The 19,143-nt window shown below is 46.1% G+C and overlaps 1 protein-coding gene across 1 annotated transcript in view; it reads right to left on the bottom strand.

Moving 5' to 3' along the window:
• SORCS3 (sortilin related VPS10 domain containing receptor 3) overlaps window positions 1-19,143 on the bottom strand; it is a 516,588-nt gene that overhangs the window by 194,288 nt on the left and 303,157 nt on the right. The window lies entirely within an intron of this gene.

The following is a 19,143-nucleotide window of genomic DNA, read 5'->3' on the forward strand; positions in this document are numbered from 1 at the left end:
AAAAAGGACTGAAACAAGGTTAGGCTCATTTGCACCAAAGCACTATTAGAAAACAACCCCTTTTTTGAGGTGTTCTAGACTGATTGCTTTATAATTTGTTCTAGCAATTTCCTGAGTATTGAAGCCAGGCTAACATGGGGAACTATAGTCTCATTAGTTTGACTTCAATACCTGTAAAATTGTTAGAACAAATTTTAAAGCAATCAATTTGTAGCCTCGGAAATTGCTAGCTGCCAGCATGGATTTCTTAAGAACAAGACATGCTAAACCAATATAATTTCTCCTTTTGAGAGTAGCTGGTTTAGTGGACAAGGAAATACAGTCTTCATAATCCACCTCTACTTTTGACACTCTCAGAACAAACCAGATGAATACAACATAGAAAACACTGTCAACAGGTGAATTAAAAAGGAAATTATCAGCGCACAAATAGGCAAGAACTGTTCATAACAGGTCAGTTCATAACAGGTCCATTTTGGATTCACTATGATTCTGCACTTGTTTAAATGAAATATATAAAAGAATAGAGAGTATTTGCATCACATATTTTGGTAGCATACATTTCAGGTGATTGCCAAGATATTTGAGAACAGTATTAGGATTCAAAATGATTTGGCTATGAGAAATACAAAGTGTTACACAGAGAAAACAAAAATGTAAATGTTCTAGCTAAGCAATTCTATGAATTACCTTATATTTGTTAAACATAATGGTATAGTAAACATAATATAATGTTAAATACTTTAACAGAAATGAAATATCTAAGATGCCAGGATGTAAGAGCACATGACTCTGGATAGGTTATAACTTGACAAATGTCTCCAGTTCCACAGACATGTAAGCTAAGTTGGTTCATTCAAAGGAGGCAGAGGGAACAATCCTATAGCCGCTAGGGATGTACGAAAGTTCCACCACGGACCTCAGGGAGGCTGAATGCCAGTGCATTCGGCCCCCCGAAATCGGTGGCAGAACGGCCTGCCACCTCCCCCGCCACCCCCCGGGACGAGACTTACCTTGGGCGGATCTTCCTGGTGGCAGCAGCTCCGGCGGCGGTGTGGCGGCAGTGCGGCAGCGGCGGCCAGTCTTCCAACCGGCTGCCGTCGCCACCATTTCCCGGTTTAAAAAAACAAAAAAAGTGATAGGCTACGTAAAGATTTACATAGCCTATCACAGCTAGGTTTAAAAAAAAAAAAGTGATAGGCTACGTAAATGTTTATGTAGCCTATCACAGCTGACTTAAACAAAAAACGCACATACGCAAATGGTGGCGGCCATGGCCGCCGCCATTTGCGTACACGTGCGGTTTGGGGGGGGGTTAAGTCAGCCATGATAGGCTACATAAACATTTACGTAGCCTATCATGGCTGACTGCAGGGATGCAAACAGCAGCAGCTACGGCTGCCGCCATTTGCATCCCTGCTAGCCAGAGGCTGGATGTCCGGCTGCTGGCGGAGCCGGCCGGCGGCTCTGCAGAATTGCTGCGGAGCACAGCCGGCCGGCCAGGATTCCGGGGGGGGAGGAATGGAGAGCCTCCCCCCCTGTCCAGGATTCCGGGGGGAGGGACGGAGCGCCTCCCCCCCCACCATCAGCATAATCCCCGAAAGTAAGTGATTTTCGTACATCCCTAATGGCCGCTAGACAGTGGCTAGATGGCCATAGGATATCATGTTATCTGGGAACTGACCTCAGAGCCCATGCTCTGAGGTCGGTTCCTGGAGAACCAACCTCCCCCCACTTCCATGCTGCCTCAGAGGCAGCACGGAACAGCCCTGTCCTCCACACTCACAAGAGGAGTGCAGACCGGCTGAAAAGGGGCGTGGCTGGGGGCGTTCCAGGGTGGGGAGGGAGGAAATGCCTGTATGATACAACCAATGTGTTGTAAAGCAGCCTCCTTCCCCACTCCGTCCTCCCACAGCTAGACAGCTGCAATTTGCTGTCTAGCCAAAAATGCAGGGCAGGAGCAGCATGGAGGGAACAATCCCTTCCATGCTTCTCCTGCCCTGCTTTGGATAGGTGGTTGCCTCCAAGTTCAGAGGTGGCCGCCTATCTGGATAGGACTTGCACCCTAAGAGAGCAATCCTATGGTCCTTAGACAGGATTCCAAAGACAATAGGACCATTCAGAAAAACTGCTCCGAGGCTGTAGGCAGAGAGCTGTGACCAAAGAGGTGCCTTTCAAATCAATGTTGGAACCCCCACATGGCTCCTCTGAGGACTCCAACCTAATAGAGAGAGGGGAAATGGATGTCTTGTGGAGTGGTGATGGACAGGAAGGGAGTGCCTGAGGGAGCCCTCAGAACCCCCAAGCATGCCCCCATCACAGTAGGGAAGTTAAATGGGCCCCGAGGCCCATCTAACTGATTTTCCCTTTTGGGAGGCTGGAGAGGCAAAACTGGTAAGGCTTTGGATGGAATGGAGACTTTGAGATTGGAGTGCTCCATTGTTTGGGCTCCTCACCCATGAGTTTGCATCCTAAAAGATTGTGCTTTTGTTGAACCAAAAAAGTGGGATGGTTTAGAGGGGGGAAAGGTCAAGTGGGATTTGGATGCTAAACTTAGATATTCAAAAAAACATTATTCCAATATGACAGAGAATGATATTTCCCATATCTGTAAACAAGAAGTCAAGAAGAAATGGGACTGAAGATTCAAAAGAGGAATCTTCTTTGAAGTTTTTTTTTTAAGGAAAAAAAATTAAACATGCATGTTTCAAGTACAGTGCATTATGCATCAGTAGAAGGGGCTGGACTAGAAAAGCTGTTCAAGATGGCCTCGCTACAGAATCATGAAGCTGAACATTATTTCTTCTTGTGCTACAGATTCTTCTTAGGTAATAGTCTTGTTGACTAACTGGAATGCATATGTGTTGCATCTTTTCTTCTCCCACCACACACAAAAAAACCATAGGATCAGCCCATTTGTGGAGCATGAAACATAGACGTGTATCCTAACTGTACACCTGTTTTCATTGAAATATCTCTGTGTTCATGGGAGTTTTCCATTGTTAAGTTTATTTATTAAGCGTTATTAAGGGTGCAATCCTATGCATGTTTAGACAGAAAAAAGTCCCACAACTCCCAGCATTCCTTAGCTAGCCATGCTGGGAGCTGTAGGACTTTTTTCTGTCTAAACAAGCAAAGGATTGCACCCTAAAATATGTATATGCCACTTTTCCAGAAAGTTCAAAGCAGTTCACAATAGCAAAAATACAACTGAAAACTAATAATATAGCCACATAATTCAGCACCAACATAGCAGCAAACAAACAAAATGAAAATGCAAAATAAGTTTATTTTAAGTAAGGCATTCACCTGTCAACTATTTCTAAGTCAAACTGGCCAAGGTAGAAGTGGAAAATGAGATGAAAAATCGATAGGAATCTATTGTCTTTGCAGTGCTGAAGAATCCTGATTGTTTTCATCTTGTATTGTAATCAGTAGCTATATCTATACAGAACTATGTCCAAACAATTAGTAGTGAAAGATGAATTAATTAACAAATTAATTCTGAAAGTTGAATTAAAACAAAATGTCAACCAGTTTGCAAAATGAACACACATAATCTCAAATGAGAAGCACATTTTCAATGGATGTTTTACATGCAAGACATTTCTTGAGCATCAAAAAACAGAACATATTCATGTTTACCCTGCTTAGAAACTAAGAAAAAATAAGAGTTATAGTATCGGTGAGGATTAAAATGCAATATAGTATATACATAGTCCCTTTAAAAAAAATATTTTCCAAAGGTGTTAAACTGCTTTTGAGAAATTTTGGAGAAAATTATCTCTTATCTATTAGCCAGCTGCCTTTTTGCCCTGGCCCCTGGGAACATTTGTCATTGTAGAATTTCCACAGTAGTAGACTTATAATACAGTCCTTCTAGGCCTGTAGGGCTTCAGCTGACATCCCTCTCCCTCTGAAACGCTGCCCTTCAGGGCTAGTAAGAATCCCTGCTGTTGTCTCTGATTCAGATCCCACACCCAGTTTAAGTTCTTCACCCATATGCTAGGAGATTATCACCTGCATGGCAGTAAACAATTTCCCCAGTTTTGCCCACTTATCATTACAGTTTTCTTTCTGTGGACAAAAGACACCTGGGACAAAAGAATGTTCCCCCAGAAACAACTGAATTCTTGTTTGGGTAAAATATATTTTTTGTCCCAGCCGATGAACATGTTGAGGTAAAAGTGGTCCAGTGGGGCAGATTTGAATGTGCATGCAGAGTTTTCTTTCTGAAAACCAAAACAAGCCTGGGAGAGAGAGAGAAAAAAAACCCTAAGATCTATTGTTTCCCCCCCAACCAATATTAACATACTGGGATACAAAAATGTCCCATTCTGACAAAAAATGTTCCATGGTGCAAGTAAGCAGAATTAATTGCACTTCTTCTGTAATCACATATATGGCTATGGTCTGGGATCATTTTAGCTACCCCCAAGATAGATTTCACTGTGTCTTGGGGTAGTAATATATCTCCAAAGCCATTTATGTTAGCTTTTTGGCTTTGTTTCATGAAAGTTAAAATGGTCTTTGCTTCATTATCTTTAAAACAAAAAATTGGAAACTACCCTGTGCCATTTCCAAATGAAAGTATAAGGTATTTCTGCTGTTTTGCTACAAATCAAAGCATACCAAGCTATATAGAGAAAGGGGTGGGCAACTTGTGGTCCTCCGGTGTTTTTTGTCTACAGAGTGGCTGGGTAGCTGGCCAGATGGGCAGCAAATAAATCAAATAAATAAATAAATCTCCTATCAGCCTTAGCCAGCATAACCAGTGGTGTGGGATGATGGAAGTTGTTGGTCAAAACATATGGAGGTCCACAAGTTGCTCAGCCCCGAAGTGGAGGAAGAGATTCACATGCCCATCAACAGGCAAGTGCAATCAACTGTCATTTGCATTAAAGCAAGCAGTATTCTTTTTCTCTCCGTTTATAGCTGTAAAGTGACTATAGCATTACTCCCCCCACTTGTGGCATTCAAAGCTTTCATGAATATGTTTTTTTTAAAAGTCATCTCTAATCAGATACTCAGTTAATAAGACTAAGAATAATTGCACAATTTCATAACAGCCAAGAAAATATATTCTTCCAAGGGAGTAAGCAGTAATATATCATCTAGAAAAGCACAAAGAACACAGCAAGCAATTCTGAGTGAGTGTATACTCAATGAGAACATTCCACCTGATGACTATGTATTATTAAGCCCATTCAAATAAAAAAGGATCCCCCTGCAGCAAAAGGAAAACATGACAGAGTCACACCCTGGTCCTCTGCACAAAGCAAACATGAGGGAAAACATACACTGCCTTCAAGTAGGGATGTACGAAACCCCCCTTACCTGGCTCCGCCAGGTTCGGCTGGGGGGGGAGCTCCGTCCCTCCCCCCAGAATCCTCACCGGGGGGGGCACTCTGCGCCTCCCTCCCGGAATCCTGGCTGGCCAGCTCCGCTCCGCGGGGATTCCATGGAGCCGCCAGCAGCTGGACATCCGGCTGCTGGCTAGCAGGGACGCAAACGGCGGTGGCCGTAGCCACCGCCGTTTGCGTCCCTGTAGTCAGCCGTGATAGGCTATGTAAAGACGTACATAGCCTATCACGTCTGGCTTTTAAAAAAAACAAAATGTGTACACAAATGGCGGCAGCTACGGCCGCCGCCATTTGCATTCCTTATTTTTGGCCGTCTTACTCTACGTAAATATTTAATAAGGGGGAACGCAAATAGCATCCACTACGCTATTTGCGTTCCCCTTATTTTCGCTGTCTTAGTCTACGTAAATATTTATGTAGACTAAGACGGCCAAAAATAAGGAACGCAAATGGCGGCAGCCGTAGCCGCCGCCATTTGCGTACGCTTTTTTTTTTTTTTAAGCCAGACGTGATAGGCTACATAAGTCTTTATGTAGCCTATCATGAATGGGGGGGGGGGGGAAACAGACTGCAAATGGCGGCGGCGGCAGCCAGTCGGAAGACCAGCCGCTGCTGCCACCGAAACTGCCGCTGGAGCCGCCGCCATCCGGAACATCCACCCCAGGTATGTCTCGTCCCGGGGGAGATCCGCGGGGGGTGGGCGGGTGTCAGGCTGTTCCGCCACGGAGTTTGGGGGGCCGAATGCACTGGCATTCGGCCTCACTGAGATCCATGGCCGAATTCTCTGACATCCCTACCTTCAAGGAAGCAAGATGATTGGGTTTCCCTTTCCTTTACTCTTGTCTCTGTGGTTGAAAGGGGCTTGATAGGTTTTCTTTGAAGCATCACTTGATCCTGACTTGTTTTGCTTTGGAAGCAGGGCTCTCCTTCCAGTTATTATTTATTTATTTACAACATTTGTATACCACTCCACATCTAAACAGATTCCAGAGCAGTGAACAACAAGAGATAAAATGAACAAAAGATAAAAAGAATGAAACATGATATTAAGATCATTCTTTTTTAAAAAATAGAGTACCAGTAAAACTGAGGCTGGTTAACCAAAGAAGGGTTGCTGGGGGGACTTTACATGGAAACGGAATGAGAATTGCTTCCAGTATTATCTGAAGTTTCATAAAATCATTTTTCATACATCCCAGGCACATGATGCAAAAAAAAAATGGAGTAAACACTACCTTAAAACCTGCTTTTCACAGGTCAAACTGCAGTTTGATCTACCTTACTTTGAGGCTGGATGGGCAGAGTCCTTCTAGAAGTGAACATCATCAACTCCACAGATGCTGCTCAGCCAATGAGAGAGGTTTGCTCCCTCTCCAGGCTCCACTGCTCAGGGAAGTTTAATGGAAGAGATGAGTAATGTTGGATAGTTTACCCTACATGTCTCCCACTCTTATCCACCGACTGTGAACCAGCAATACTGAAGCCTGTGGACAGACTGATGGGCAGGCAGACAAGAGGCTCCTAGGTCCTGCATGAAGGGAAAGGGCTAGAATTGCCTCCTTCTGATAGTGCTGCTGCTATCTCCGCTTCCCCAATCCGAACTAAGATTCGTCCCCCCATAAACACACAGGAAAATCACACACATGGGACTATTCTGAAGGGAAGACATGGATGAATCAGTGGATGCTATCTGTGAATAGATAAAGCAAACTGCTGCATTACTCTGAAGGGATGACCCAGCATGATTCTGTAATTGGGGAGATTTGTTCCCGGCCTGGTCCATGCTCCCTTGCTGCTACTCCTTTCTTCTTCCTTTCTGGGTATTCCTTAGTTGTAGGTGTACCATGCAACTGTGAAGTTGTAGGTGTATCACACGACTGCAAAATACTGAAGCTGGCCACCCTCTCTCCTTCCCTTCTTGGTATTCTTTAGTTGTAGGTGTATTGCACCACTGCAAAGTTGTAGATGTATCTCAGTAACATGACTGCGAAATGCTGCGGCTGCAGGCACCTGCTACTGGCTGTCCTTTCTCCTTCAGCTCTGGGAATTCTTTATTGTGCACTACATATAAATGGGCTACTCCACTATTGTGAATGAAACAGGGCTACTGCTATTATGAATGCAAAAAGGAGGCTAATTGTTGTGAAAGCAGCCCTGCTGCAAATGCGGGAAAAGAGGGAAGAGGGGCAGCCCCAACCTTTGACCATGTCACTTGCAGGTCACAGCCAAGTCACAGAGGCATGCCCAGGATTTAATGTGGGGGGACAGAGCACGCTGCCACTGTACCACACTGGAGCTACATTTAAGAAAAACAACAGAGTAAAAGGGCTTTCCGAAAATGCACATTTTCAGGATGGATGTTGCGGGATGGCAGCAGATTGGCAACAGCATCATCTGTCACTAATGACCCCAGTGCGCTCTACCACCACAATAAATAATCCATGTAGATTGGCCCCTGGAAAAGAGCTGTTTTCAGGAGGAGCCAAAAGCAACCCAGAGTTGGTGACTGCCTAAGCTCCAGAGGCAGGGAAGAATCAAGTCACTTTTTGTCTTGTAAATCATTCAGAACCCTAGGCAATCTTACTGAAACTCCATTAATTTCCCTGATAATTCCCAAAGAGGTTTTGCCCAAGGAGGAACCTATTTTCACTGCAGAATTCAAAACCTGAAAATGTTGGTAGCAATTCTAAAATTATGTTCCTTAAGTATTTTGATCATGAGCAAATTGTACATATACTTTCACCTGATATGTAGGATGTGGTTGCTTCATCCCTAAAATTGTGCATCTCCTTTCTTTTCTACTTGGATCGCTGTTTCATAGAGTAGTGCCAGTACACAGATCTTTTCTTGCTGGTACATGTCAAAGAAGCTGCCTGAGCTGCTTTATGTTAATAGTGGAAGCTTTATTTTGTGTTTCTCCTTTCTTCATTCATGGCAGATAGAGCCCCACACACCTTGCAGCAAATGGCTCAGTATGCCACCCACTGCAGGGTGAGAGAGCAAGCAGTGAAGACCCTCCCAAATACAAGGGTCTGGTTAAAATAGTCTCTGTTGCAGTTAGGGATGTCAGAGAATTCCACCACAAATCTTGGTGAGGCCGAATGCCAGTGCATTTGGCCCCCCGAAATCCATGGCAGAATGAAGCCCCCCCACCCCCCACCCCGCGAAAGGCACGCGAAACGGGACACTGTGCTGCCGTTCGCGCTGCTTTGCGAATGGTGGCCACGTCCGCGGCTGCCATTTGCTTCTTCACTATAGCTGTGATAGGCTACGTAAATACTTACATAGCCTATCATGGCTAACACAGAGATGCCATTTGCGTCCCTGCGGAAGCTGTGATAGGCTGCATAAGTATTTACTTAGCCTATCAAAGCAAAAAAAAAGGGAACGCAAATGGCAGCTGCTAAGGTGGCCGCCATTTGCGTTCCCTTTTTTTTTTTGGCCATGATAGCCTACATAAATATTTGCGTAGGCTATTACAGCAAAAGAGAGGGGCGCAAATGGTGTAGTGGCTGCCATTTGCACCCATATCTTTTGCCGTAATAGGCTACGTAAATATTTACGTAGCCTATCATGGCCAAAAAAAAAAGGGAACGTAAATGGTGGCCGCCGTAGCCACCGCCATTTGCGTTCGCTGTGTGTGTGTGGGGGGGGGGGTTTGCCGTGATAGGCTACGTAAATATTTATGTAGCCTATCACGGCAAAATACAGGGACACAAATGGCGGTGGCTATGGCAGGATGTCCGGCTGCGGGCAGCCCCAGGCGGCGGCTCCACAGAATCGCCACGGAGTGGAGCCAGCCAGAGAGAATTTCAGCAGGAGGGACAGAGCGCCTCCCTCGCACCACGAATGTCACCCTTCGAAAAGGTAAGTGACTTTTGTACATCCCTAGTTGCAGTATGATTACAGCAATCCCATAAAATAACAAGGTAGAACAAGGTAAACAACAAGGGCTGTAGAGGGAATGGAGTCCTGATCTATTCAGATTCAGCACTTGGATAATGGGAATTATTAGTTTTTCTTGCCTTCTTGATAGTTGTGTTCAGGGGCATCAAGGGCCCACCTGGGCATGGGTCCTGGATGTTTTTTGAGCTGTGCCCCGGATCTTTTGAGCTGTCCTAATTGCCTTTTTTTTTTTTTACATTTTCCCATAGACTTGCATTGGAAAACAAAAATGGCCATATCTTCTTTAGCGTTAAAGCAAAATGTGTCAAAGCAAAGAGCTATATATTTTTTGTGCTTCCACATGTGTGCATGGAATTTGGGAACCTGGCAGCCCCTATAGAGATGACTGAGCCTGCCAAAGTTCAGACAGTTAGGTCAAGTGGCTTTTGTGCTAGCCACAGGTAAAATTTGCTTTTTCCAAGAAAATCTGTCAAAGTAAAGAGCTATAATTTTTTTGTGCTTCTACATAAATTCATGGAATTTGGGGACCTGGCAGGCCCTATGAAGCTGACTGAACCTACCAAATTTCAGACAAAGTCTAAAACAAAAAGTAAAAACTGTCAAGCCACCCAGGCGATTAGGGATCCTGATCAGAAGTTCTTTAAGGTGACCATTAGGAGGTCACTATCCCTAATCTCTGGCATAGGGTTTTTTTGAGGTGCAAAAAAACCTCTCTCCCCCTACTTTTCTGTTCTTACATGCCCACTGTTGGGAGCTTGCCTGCAATGAAATTTTGAAGAGGGAGAAGGAAGGGAAGAAAGAGCTCCATGTGAAATACTGGTATTGCACACAACATCTGATTTTACTGCCCCAAACTGGAACCTTTGGATTCTGCAGAAGTTTAGTAGCTTCAGTACAGCAAAGGATCCAATCAGCCTCCAAAAACTTCTTTCTCCCTCTCCACTTCAATTTCTCCTAAATAGCTGTAGGACTCAAATAATCCCAAAGGGAGGGTTAGGACTATGTGGCATCATGATCAAGAAACTGCTGGGGCTTTTAAATAGGTTCTACAGTTTTAAAAAAGCTAGAAAAAGCCCTCAGCCACCTCACCTCATAAAGTTCATTTAAGTACGTGCAATCCTTACAAACCCTCCACAGCCTCCTAAATTCCTCTGAAGTACCACCTCTCTGAAAGGAGCCACTTGGCTTAGGACATTCTCCCTACCCCTCAACCCCACGCACATTTCCAATCACCATTCCTCTTTTCTTCTTCCCTCCCCTCCTCTCTCCTATCCTTTCTTTCTTTCTCTTCTTTATTCCACCCAGAGCATATCTTGGGGAATTCTCAAAGAAACTTCTCTTCAGCAGGCAAGAGAAGTTCTGAACTGTATTTGACTTTATACAAACAGACAAGAGGATTGGTTTTTCTCCTTCTCCTCACTCAAGAAACAAATCTGGGGCTGTTTTGTTTGTCAGTTGCCATTATCCAGCAATAGGAAGGGCTGTAGCTCAGTGGCAGAGCACACGCTTGGCATGCAGAAGGTCCCGGGTTCAATCCCCAGCATCTCCAGGTAGGGCTACGAAAGAATCCTGCCTGAAACTCTGGAGAGCCGCTGCTGCCAGTCAGTGTCAACGATTCTGGGCTAGATGGACCCAGGTCTGACTCATTATAATGCAGCTTCCTATGTTCCTATGAACATAAAGCTTTAAAAAATAAGAGTTTGGGGTTTGTTTTTTAAGTGGAGGGGAGATAAATATTGCTAATTTATGCAATCCTATGTATGCCTACTGAGAAGTCTCATTATGTTTAACGAGGCTTACCCTCAGGAGAGTGTGCATAGGATTCCAGCACAAGTTACTTTTGCAGGGAGGTTTGCACCTTGATGTTCTGCATGTTTACTCAGAAATAAGTCCTGAGTTGTGAGCATGGTACTGCAGGTTTAACACAGTGCCTACCCAATTCCATTTAATGAATTGACTACCCTTTCAACTCAGTCCTATGCATGTTTTGTCGTTTGTGGCTTTGGGGATTTTTTGCATGAACTCTAGCTTCAGTGGTGAGGGAAAGGTACTTAGTACATGCTCAGCATTTCTCCATAAATTAGCCCTACTTTTGAAAACAGACTCATTGGCTGAATCCTGGTGAAGTCTTGGCACAAATGAAGTTATGAGGAAGATACAATGAGAACTTGTGCATAACTAGGAGGAGGTAGAGAAAAGTTGCACAAAACAAGACATCTATTTTTATGAAGAGTTGCTGGAGGGTGATAGGATAGGAGGGATGGTTGTATGGAGGGGAATAGAATTGGGAGGGGGATAATCGAAGTGCCCAGTGGTGAATGAAAAAACATTCTGCACATGCTCAGAGGCACTCTATATTTAAGAACTTAAGAAGAGCCATGCTGCATCAGACCAAGCTCCATCTAGTCCAGCATTCTGTTCACACAGTGGCCAACCAGATGCCCACAGGAAAACCCACAAACAGGACATGAGTGCTGTATCGGCTTCCCACCCATGTCCCCCTGTTGCTAACTTTGTTGAAATGTAAATGAATTTGCATGTATGTATATCCTTTAGAAACTTTGCAGGTTTCTTGTCTGGGGGACACTTCTAATGACCTGTGCATTTTCATACAAATTTACCCCAAAACTATGGGGAAGAGGTGAATGGAAAGGAAAGCAAATCACTGCTGCCCCCAAATTGGAGAACTCCCCTTCCATATGAACTGCTGCACCTATCCTTCTAAAACTTTGCTGGTTTCCTACTTAGGGACACCTCTAGGCTGTCTCTAATTTTTAGAACAATGGTCCACAAGGAACATAGGGAGATAAATATGTCCTCTTTTGGAGGCCTCAAAATGTCAAGGCCACCCTTGCACAAAAACTCTTGTGGCTATCATTCTGAAATTTGACAGACATGATCTTCTCTGATAGAGCAATGAATTTTTTATCCAAATCTTCAAAGGAATTAAAATGTTATTGGCAGTTCCCTTTAAAAGAGAATCAAAATATAAACATATTTTTCTGACATTGGGCAGTTGTAATCCCCTTCTAGGGGGCTACTATGCCTGAAATTATCATCCAGTTCTGACCAAGAGAAAAAAGTTACAGGTTTGTTTTTTTTCTAATTTCCCATAGTAGTCAACAGGAAGCATAAAGATTCATTCTTCCAAACCTTGACTCAGGTTTGGTGCTGAGCTAAAGTGGTCTGACTACAAATTGGCCAGAGTAGAAGTGGGATGTTTTGTTTTCCAAAATGCTGAATCAGGATCTGAGTTGAAGTGGGGTGGGGGGTCAGTGCACACTTCTTATGTATGTATGTAATCTATTCACACATGCAAGCACACCGCATGCACACCCCACACACCCCACACACATATATTAGAGGTGTGCTTAGACTCGGATATGTGTGTGTGTGTGTGTGTGTGTGTATGCACATTTGTGTTATGGGCCTGTACCCTGGATCTTTTAAGAACCTAGAAACACCCCCGGTTGTGCCAATGTTTTATCTGAATATGGTACTAAATCTATGTGTAATATTGAATGCCCATTGTTTCCCGCCTCCCAGCTGAGCTGAGCAGAGCAAAGCAGAGCAGAGCAGAGCAAGCTGCTCCAGCTGGTCCAGGGACTACAGAAGCAAGCAAGCTCCCAGACAGCGAGAGACCAGAGTGAGCGAAACAGAGGGGAAGCAAACAGGAGTTGGCCAGGGGAGTTGCAGTGGTTGAAGAGACAAAGGAGACAAAGGAGACAGAGGCTAAGAGGTAAGTGGGCTGCAGGAAGCCCAGAGGGCTGCCCTTTATCCTTCTGATTGGCTGTGAGCTTACCAGGTGCTTCTGAGAGCTCCAACTGAATTGGAGGAGTGTGGCCTGAGTACTCCCAGCAGCTGACTGGGTGGGAAGCTTCTGTCTGTTTCCCGACTCCCAGCTGAGCAGAGCAGAGCAAGCTGCTCCAGCTGGTCCAGGGACTACAGAAGCAGGCAAGCTCCCAGAGAGCGAGCGAACAGAGCGAGCCAACAGGGGGCGCAAGCAGGAGTTGGCCAGGGGAGTTCGGCAGGGGAGGTCAAGGGGGAGGCCCCTAACATTTTTTTATTATTATTTTTTTAACTAACTTTTTTTCATTTATTTGTCTTGTAACACACACTTCCACACCAGTGGGACTCTGCTTTTAACCTCTATTGAGTAGAGGAGCAGGCACAGGCTAGTCTAGAACGATCACAAAGCTAGACACAAAAAGGGAAAAGAGGCTATGGAAGGACAAGACTCTGCAGTGGTGGTGACCTGCAAGGTGTGTGCAATGTTTGTTTTCTTGCCTGAGAACAACATGGCCTACACCTGCAACAAGTGCAAGTTGATCACGCTGCTGGAGGAAAAAGTAAGTGGACTGGAGCGGCGACTGTCAACCCTCCGGGGAATAAGAGAACACGAAGAGTTCTTGGACAGAATGGGGGAACTACAGCAGCAAAGGGCAGACCAGAAGCTTGAAGAGCAACAGCAAGAGGAGGCAGTGGGAAATGCTGAAATGAAGAAAAATGGAATAGAGGATACTCCTTGGAAAAGGGTGACAGTTGGGAGAAGAAGAACTAGACGCCACTCTGCACCAGTGGAAGCAGTGGAGCTGTGGAACCGATTCCAGGTACTTGCGGATGAGACTGGAGGACAGCCTGCAGAGGAAGAATCACAGGGGAACCTGCATGAGAGTGAGCAAGAGGCTAAAGGTCAGTCAAACAGAGGCGATGAAACCCAGGCCTACAAGAAGAAGAAGAGAAGAGTGGTAGTAGTGGGAGACTCCTTGCTGCGTGGGATCGAGACCCAAGTATGTCGCGAAGACCCATGGACTCGCCAGGTATGTTGTCTCCCGGGAGGACAGATTAGAGACGTGACTGAAAGGTTGCCTGCACTCATAAACCCCAATGACAGGTATCCCTTTCTTCTCATCCATGTGGGAACAAATGATACCGCCAAGTGGAGCTACGAAGAGATCACATCAGACTTTGAAGCTTTGGGAAGGAAACTCAAGAACTTTGGGGCCCAGATAGTTTTCTCATCCATCCTTCCAGTAGTTAGAAGAGGGATAGAAAGGGAACGAAATATACTCCGGGTGAATGACTGGCTACGAAGGTGGTGCCGACGAGAGAGATTTGGATTCTGGGACCACGGGCCATAGTTCCTGGAAGATGGGCTGTTGGCTAGGGATGGCCAACATTTTGGGATTTTCACAAAAAGCTTAGGGATGACCTGAAAACAAAAAAGGACACATATAGGAAGTGGAAAGAAGGCCAAGTAACAAAGGAAGAGTACAGGCAGATAGCACAGAATTGCAGGGATGGCGTCAGGAAGACTAAAGCTGAGAACAAGCTGAGGTTAGCAAGGGATGTTAAAAACAACAAAAAGGCTTTCTTCAGCTACATGCATAGTAAAAGGCAGAGGAAAGAAATGGTGGTTCAGCTATTACATAAGGATGGCAAAACGATAACAGATGACAAAGAAAAGGCAGAGGTGCTCAATTCCTACTTTGGCTCAGTCTTCTCCCAAAAGAGGGTCTATGACCCCCCTGACAAAGGCGAAGTACAGGCTGAAGGGGCAGGATTGCAGCTTGAGATCGACAGGCATATGGTCAAGGAACACCTCATTACTTTGAATGAGTTCAAGTCTCCAGGGCCAGATGAACTGCATCCTAGAGTCATAAAGGATCTGGCAGAAGAACTCTCAGAACCGCTGTCTATTGAGAAATCATGGAGGACGGGGGAAGTGCCAGTTGACTGGAGGAGGGCTAACGTTGTCCCTATCTTCAAAAAGGGTAAAAAGGAGGAACCTGGGAACTACAGACCAGTCAGTCTGACATCAATCCCTGGGAAAATTCTGGAGCAGATGATAAAGGAATCCATCTGGAAGCACCTTGACAACAATGCCGTGATTACTAGGGATGGCGGAGAATTTCTCCCCGAAACTTCGGGGGGCCGAGCGCCAACATGTTCGGCCCCCCGAACAAGTTTCGGGGAGAAATTCTCCGCACCCCCCCCGGGACGGGACTTACCTTTGCCGAATGTCCCTCCCAGCAGCGGGTCCAGCCGGCGGTTCGGCGGGTCTTCGTCAGGGACGGGGGCGGCAGCCGATCTTTCGACCGGCTGCCGCCGCCGCCATTGCAATAAAAGAAAAAAAACAATGCCCCCGTGATAGGCTACGTGACGATTACCGTAGCCTATCACGGCTAGATTTGCAAAGTCAGCCGTGATAGGCTACGTAAATCGTCACGTAGCCTATCACGGGGGCGTTTTTTTTAAAAAAAAAAAACTTTTGAGTTCGCGGCCGGGCGAGGCGAGGCGCCTCCTCCCCGGCCTGAATTTCGGCCGAGCGAGGCGGGAAGCCTCCTCCCCGGCCTGAACTTCACGGGGGGAGCAGCAAAGCGCCTCCCCCCCACCGCGAACAAGCTTCGAGGACAGGTAACTGACTTTCGTCCACCCCTAGTGATTACTCGAAGCCAACATGGATTTGTCAAAAACAAGTCCTGCCAGACAAATCTGATCTCATTTTTTGTAAGGATGGACGAAAGTCCCTTACCTGGTCCCGCAGCTTGCTTCGCGGTGGGGGGAGGCGCTTCGGTTCTCCCCCCGAAGTTCAGGCTGGGGGGGGAGGCGCCCCATCCCTTGCTGCCAAAATTCAGGCCGGGGAGAAGCGCCCCGTCTCCCCGGCCGCGAAAGAAAAAAGTAAAAAAAAAGAACACACACACGTGATAGGCTACATAATGATTTACGTAGCCTATCACGGCTAGATTTCCAAAGTCAGCCATGATAGGCTATGTAAATCGTTACGTAGCCTATCACGTGTGTGTGTGTGTGTTTTACATTTACTTTGTAATGGCAGCGGCGGCAGCCGGTCAGAAGACTGGCCGTCGCCCCCACTGAACCGCCGCCGAACCACCGCCGGGACCCACCGCCGAGAGGGACATTCGAGGGAGGTAAGTCCCATCCCAGGGGGGGCGGGGGGCAGAGAATTTCACCGCCAATTTCAGGGGGCCGAATGCATTGGCATTCGGCCTCCCCGAGATTCGTGGAGAAATTCTCCACCACCCCTAATTTTTTGATCAAGTAACCTCCCTTGTAGACCATGGGAATGCTGTAGACATCATATACCTCGACTTCAGCGAAGCTTTCGACAAAGTGCCCCATGATATCCTGATGAGCAAACTAGCTCAAAGTGGGCTAGATGAAACAACGATCCGGTGGATCCACAGTTGGCTACAGAATCGGACTCAAAGAGTGCTTATCAATGGGATCTTCTCAAACTGGAGAGAGGTAACGAGTGGGGTACCGTAGGGCTCAGTCCTGGGCCCAGTGCTCTTCAACATTTGTATTAATGACTTGGAGGAGGAGGTGTAGGGAATGCTGATCAAATTTGCAGATGACACAAAATTGGGTGGGATAGCTAATACTTTGGAAGACAGAAACAAAATTCAAAGTGATCTGGATAGACTGGAGCGCTGGGCAGAAAACAACAGAATGACATCTAATAGGGATAAATGCCAAGTTCTGCACCTAGGAAAAAGAAACCAAATGCACAGTTACAAGATGGGGGATACGTAGCTCAACCACACTACAAGTGAGAAGGATCTTGGAATTGTTGTCGATCACAAGCTGAATATGAGCCAACAATGTGATGTGGCTGCAAAAAAGGCAAATGCTCTTTTGGGCTGCATTCATAGAAGCATCGCTTCCAAATCCCGGGAAGTCCTAGTTCCCCTCTACTCAGCACTGGTTAGGCCTCATCTGGAGTACTGTGTCCAGTTCTGGGCACCACACTTTAAGAAGGATGCAGACAAACTGGAGAGGGTTCAGAGGAGGGCAACAAAGATGATCAGGGAACTGGAAACAAAGCCCTATGAAGACAGACTGAAAGAACTGGGCATGTTTAGCCTTGAGAAGAGCAGACTGAGGGGAGATATGATAGCACTCTTCAAGTACTTGAAAGGTTGTCACAGAGAAGAAGGCCAGGATCTCTTCTTGATCATCCCAGAGTGCAGGACACGGAATAATGGGCTCAAGTTACAGGAAGCCAGATTCTGGCTGAACATAAGGAAAAACGTCCTGACTGTAAGAGCAATACGACAATGGAACCAATTACCTGGGGAGGTGGTGGGCTCTCCCACACTGGAGGCCTTCAAGACGAGGCTGGACAGCCATCTGTCAGGGATGCTCTGATTTGGATTCCTGCACTGAGCAGGGGGTTGGACTTGATGGCCTTGTAGGCCTCTTCCAACCCTACTATTCTATGATTCTATGATTCTAGGAGAGGGCATCAGAACTTGTTTCCAGCATTGCAGATTACTACTGCATGGAATAAAAAGACTTGACCTAAAGTGAATGTGAGCAGCTTGGCAGCTTCTTGCACCCTTGGTCCAGTACTTTATCATTCATTCAAGGGAGGGTGAATCTTGCATGAACAAGACAAACGTGTACACCTGCCCAGGACTCCCAGGCTGTGAAAGAAGCCATACTGACCCAGTTGAGGAAGGTCGGGAAGCAGGGCAAGTTTTATTTCCTTGTGTGTGGAGGTAGTATAGATCAGGGGTGGGCAGATTTCAGGCTTACAAGATCTTCTCTGTTTTTACCAGGGATGTTGGAGAATTCTGCCACAGACTCCAGTGAGGCCGGATTCTTTAGAATCCGCCCCCCCCCCGGAGTCTGTGGCGGAACGGACTACCCCCCCACTACCCCCCCAAATCCCCAGAACGGACCTACCTGGCGGCGGCTCTGGTGGCAGCAGCTCCATGTCGTCTTCCAGGCTGCTGCAGCTGCAAATGGCATCCTGCGTAGGGGACGCCATTTGCGTCCCTACGCTAGGCCATAATAGGCTACGTATATATTTACATAGCCTATCACGGCTACAGTGGGGACACAAATGGCGGCCACTACACCATTTGTGTCCCTGCTTTTGCCATGATAGGCTACATAAGTATCTACATAGCCTATCACGGCAAAAGACAGGGGCGCAAATGGTGTAGCGGCTGCCATTTGCGTCTCCGCTTTAGCTGTGATAGGCTATGTAAATACTTATGTAGCCCATCATGGCTAAAGCAGGGATGCAAATGGCATAGGGAACTCCATTTGCATCCCTGCTTTAGCCATGATAGGCTATATATACATAGCCTATCATGGCCTAGCGTAGGGACGCAAATGGCGTCCCCTACACAGGATGCCATTTGTGTCTGCAGTGGCCTGGCAGCAGATGGAGACCCCGCTGCGGATCGGCCCAACCGGCGGCTCCGTGGCCAGGCAGGATTCTGGGAGGGAGGACCAGATCGCCTCCCCCCCTGTCGAGGATTCTGGGGGGAGGACCAGATCGCCTCCCCCCCGCAGAACCCAGCAGAGCCAGGTAAGTGGGGTTTCGTACACCCCTAGTTTTTACTAGAACTCTGAGATCTACCAACTGAAGCCTGGTGCAAAAAACACACACTTCAACTTTAAAAATTCTGAGCCAGGAATTGGTTTTGAGGACCAGAAATGATCAGAGCTCACACAAAAATCTCTGTTTACCCCAAGCTTTTTTAACTTTAGCAGAACAATTTAGGGTGAAAGGGAGTCATTTTGTGGCTGTTATTTTTAAATAATCTGGAGTCAGAAATCCTTGCCAATCTACCACACATCACACAGACATCTACTGGTGGATCCAGATCTACCTTCTGTCCAACTCTCCTATAAATATACTCCTGTTCACAACATGAAGCTTTCCAATATTGATCGGGGTTACAGCAGGATCGTTATTTATTTAAAACATTTATACTCTACTTTGCCAAAAAGTTCAAGGCAGCTAATAAAGAAAATTTGTGAGTGTGTGCATGTGTGTGTGATATAGAAGATAGAATAAAATCAAAACATAATTACTTAAAAAAGAAACACAGCG

This window comes from Heloderma suspectum, chromosome 3 (genome assembly GCF_057233095.1).
Source record: "Heloderma suspectum isolate Gila_16-S chromosome 3, 16-S_ref, whole genome shotgun sequence".
Taxonomy (NCBI): Eukaryota; Metazoa; Chordata; class Lepidosauria; order Squamata; family Helodermatidae; genus Heloderma; species Heloderma suspectum.